The sequence below is a fragment of the Tinamus guttatus genome, unplaced genomic scaffold, assembly GCF_059628265.1.
Source record: "Tinamus guttatus ecotype Peru unplaced genomic scaffold, ASM5962826v1 Tinamus_guttatus_pri_ptg000241l, whole genome shotgun sequence".
Taxonomy (NCBI): Eukaryota; Metazoa; Chordata; class Aves; order Tinamiformes; family Tinamidae; genus Tinamus; species Tinamus guttatus.
In genome coordinates, this window is record NW_028288775.1 from 517047 (window position 1) to 521779 (window position 4733).

A 4733-nucleotide genomic window follows, 5' to 3' on the forward strand; every position below is an offset into this window, starting at 1 on the left:
TGACTTCATTTGTATACATTTGGAATTAAAACAATTTAAGAAGTGTTGTGAAATGCAGTATCACTGATGCTCTTTCAGTGTCCTAAAACCCTTTCAAGAGCAGTGGTTGGAGGGAACTTTTATGTAGACAGTGAAAACTGTTCTGAAGGAGAAACTCACTGTTCATCTTAACAGAAAACCTGTGTTATTTAGAAGCAAAAGCCTTCAGAGTGCACCACCAAACCAAGATTTTAAACAGGACAAGGTGTTTTTGGTGTTTTTTTATTATTATTATTTTTAAGCTTACATAAATATGAGCAACAATGCTAGTAAAAGGTAGACTACACCTGGAGGGAAGAGTTAATTGTTTTTTAGAATAGTTAACATCCAAATCATAATTCAGCACTTGTATTATGATGGAAAACTTTATTTGATAAACAAAGATGTAGAAGTTGTCTTTTTGAGAAGATCCTTTTAAGTTTACAGATTTGAATGTCTCTCCTAGACCTTGCTGAAAGCTGGTGCTGTGAACATCTTGACTCATTTAGGAACAGTTCCACTGATATCCTGAGTTTAAAAAAAGACAGACATTTATAACTTAAGTATTTATTCCTGTCAGAATAAGCAGATGGCCTGGCATCCCTGTGCTGCTGCGCGACGTGCACGTCCATGAGGGGAAGGTGTTGGACTCCCTCTTCCCACACTGAGTGGAAGGTGGTGCTGTTGCTGCCGCAAGGTAAAGCGGGGGCAGGGAGAGGCACAGCACCCGGAACGATAGCGAGGAGAGTGCGGACTCTGTGTCCTTAAATGAGATGACAACTCCAGCGTCCTTGTTGGTGCTGTGTGGGAGAAGGGTTGGGGAAGGTTTGCCAGAGTTCCTGGGAAGACAAGGGTAGCTGTGTTGAAAGGAATGTGGTGTTCAACATAAACAGCCCCTTTTTTTTTTTTTTTTTTTTTTTTTTTTTTAACTCCCTAGAAAAGCCAAGTGAAGCTGAGCAGGTTAGATGTTAGATCCCAGCCATCAGGTGGATTGTTTCTGGCCTTGTGGGTGATCTTAAATGTGGTTCAGGGTTTCAGTGTTCTTGTGGAGACTGTCTCTGAATCTGACATGCTCTTCTTGGTCTCGATACTTCTAAAATGAAGTAAGGGCTTCATTTGTTATTGTTAATCTAGTTCATTTATTTTAAATATCTTAATTTTAAGGTGAATTTCTTATACAGCAACTGCCATTCCACAGGACTGGGCATACATGTATAAACTTAGAACCAGGAGCACTTTGTAGCCTGTTAGCTCACTTTTGGAGAAGCTGTTGGATTCTCCTGGTAGTTGGCAGCATTTCTGATGGTGTAAGGTTAGCCTTGATGTTGGTGTTGCAGGGAAATGGGCATCTTTCCTCATGTCACATTCTAGGAAGCTAACCCTTTTGGCTTGAAATAAACATTGACTACCTAAATTAATTGTAAACGGTGTTTTATGCATCCAAAACATGGTACAACTCGTAAGCAGTGCTAGGGTCTGAGTCTTTGGTAATTACCCCTGTGTACTCTTTCTCTGGAATATGTCTGAAAGCAAAACATCATTTAGGGGGGAGGCGGAATGGAGGTTTGTCCCTTAAACACCCTGGTCTGGCACTATTTCCTCACCCCATGCTCATGGGACCTGAAAGGGAACGTCAGGCAGGTAGTAACGGCTGGGTCAAATCTCAAGCTTAGATTTGAAGTCTTGCACTTGAACAGACATTTTAAGGTGGTGGCCATACCTGGTGAAAGCTGTGTGGTAGGTTATGCTGGAGGAGATACCTCCTCTCCACTGCAGTGCGTCATAACCAGAAGTTTAAACTTTTGCCAGAATGCTGCCCCTCTGTCCCTGGGGCTTTTCTTCTGGACACAGCATGTACCTCTGAATACCTGAAGCGTATTTCAGAAGCAGAGCTTGGGAGAAGTATGTGTGCTGGCATCTCTGCTTTGGCTTAGTTTTGTGGCACATCAGTGCAATATAAGGGAGAGCTCGTTGCTTGGAGAGGTGGCCCTAGTGCCAGGTCATGTAGATAGCTGTTTCCTACAGGTGACATGTGGAGGATGAGAGGAAGGGGAGACTAGTCTGAACTTGGCCACAACACTTGGTCCCACAGTGAACCTGCATGGCAGACGTGATAGCAACTTCAACTGTGAGATTAAAGAGGAACTTGAACTCTTTCTAACATGTCAGATACTCACATTGTATGAACTGAAAAGTACCAATACTTTTTGTGCACAGACCAGAATGAGACTATGGGGAGGGAAATTAACTTGCAACATTTTGCTTTCCATGTGCTTAAAAATGTTCATAGACTGAAGTCTTAAGGTTGGAAAAAGCACACATGTGCAATCAATTACTGTATTTCTAGTGGACTATGATTTTTAAAGAAGAAAATACTGTAAATGTGTACTTCTAGCTTTTTTGCGTGAGCTAGTAGCTACAAGCTATTAGCAAGAAAGTTCTTTTAACAAGTTATGCTGAAGCAATTTATTTATCTGGATGTTCTTTAGCTGTTCAGGTAAGTAACTTTCAAGGGACAATGGAGCACGAAAGGGAAAAGCAGCAATGCCAGATCTTCCCCAGGGCAGGTGGTGGTAAGGGAGGCACAGTGGACACAGAACACTTGTTTTGAATTCCCTCTGTCTCTTCTGAAGTTCTCCAACTTAAAAATCAACTTCTTCCTTAGCGCAAAGATGTGAGCTAGAAACCTCTTCAGGTCTTGCCAGTTACTTCTTAACTCGGTTGCCAGCAGATAATATTTAATGAAACTCGGTTTACTCTTGGGAGTTTGTGCCTAGTTGAATCTCCTTATGCTGAGAAATGATGCTGCCATCCAAAATCAGGTTTGAAGGCTTCCTTAGTAAGATGCTTCCTTGTGGAAACCAGGATGCTTATATTTAGCCCTAATTTGAGGGGACTTGTAGTAGACCCAAATGGGGAGGGAAGTAGAGAAAGAGGAATTAATATAAAAAGTAGGATTTGGTGGCCACCAGACAAACTACTGTAACTTGAGGAGGAGGAGGGAAAAAAATGCACTTTCAATAGCTTGTCCATATCTTTAGCTCCCAAATACACTTCTTTAAAATAACTCTTAAGGGGGACATCCAACCCATACCTGGGTAAAACTTTTTATTTATTTTTTTAAACCTCCTCCTCCTCTTTTCCACATTGGCTTGAGTCCATTTTCAGCTGCCATACTTAATTTTGAAAACTGCTACTTTTAATGATGATGTTGAGGGGGAAAAAGTAATCTCATTAATGCTGACACTTTTTTAAACAGGGTGGACTTAATTGAAGTATGCAGTTTTGAACTACTGCTGCAGAATCTGCCTCTAGGTGTTGAAATAAACTGTAGACAAGTTTTTGTCTATTAATCCAGGTTATCTGGAGTCAACAAAACGTCTGTGAGTGTTCCTTCCATCTGGTGTGAGTGTGTGTATGTGTGTGCGCGTGTGTGTGTCACAAACAGACATAGAACCAAACATTTGAGGTACTTGTCATGTTTTCTTGCATACTTTAAGTCGTGTGTATGTGAAGTGTCCTTTGACCTGAAGCTTTTGGTTAATATCAGTATATTTTTATAAATTGGAAATTCATTGTGCCCCATCTTTTTCTTAAACAGTTTTTCATTGTTAGGGTAATGTGCTAGATTTGAATCTTAACATTTTTAGGCACAGATGGAAAAAGTCATTGGCTCCTTGAAAACATATGGGACAAAATGGATCCTCAAAGCATGTATGTACTTACAAACCAAGCTGTAGAGATCAAGAAAAGAACTTTATTGTTGATCTCAAGATTTCTAAATTGTCAAGATTTATATGGAGTTGTGGTGGAACTAGTTAACACTTAGAGCTTTTGGTATGTAATGACTATTTGCTATGGACTGATATTAAATGTTTCAAAGGATTGCGTTCTTAAACTTTCTGGATTTTTGTTACTCTCCTTGGATTATATTAAGTAGTTAAAATTTCTTTGCTATATTACATTAAAAACATAAGAACTTGGGTCTCGTATTTATTTTCACTTGTTTTACTAATTATTTACAGAACACCATTTAAACTTTTTTATTTTATAAATGTGTAGTATTTTAAACATATCTTAAACTTGTTCAATTGGAACTACATTAACTTCTGATTTGTTTTTATTAGGATTTTTTAAAAATACACTTTTTTCCATGTTGGTGCACAGCACAACAGAAATGTTTGTATTCCCTTTCTTTCAATTCAATAAACAGAATGAATAACTGGAATGAATAGTTTTTAGTTTCCTAAGCTTCACCCATGACGATCACTATGTTCATTTCTTGATAATTACAATTTTCTTCCATAGTTGTATTGTTTAATTTCTTCAGTGGGAAGAAGCGCTTGGCACTTTAGCTGACAAAAAAAAATCCACTGGGGAAGCTGTGCCAAGACTTTCCTGTTCTTGTTCCTGCCATTTGGCTCTAACCAAGGCCATGCTTGTTTTCGTTGGGCACTTCAGCCACTTGGCACTGTACTTGCTTGTGCCTTGTTTTGTGCTTGCTGGAGCTGCTGAGTGTCTGCTCCTTTGAAGGCTCAGTGTAAGCCTTGTGCTGGATGCTCACTGAGGTGCCCTTTAGCTTGCTTAAATACAGGTGGTTCTACCTCCTTTTTTTTTTTTTTTTTTTTTTTTTTGTTAAAATATTTTTCTGTGTTAAAAAGATACTTGTGTTAAGAAGATCCTGAGTACTGCCATTTCTTGCTGATGCTTCTTTT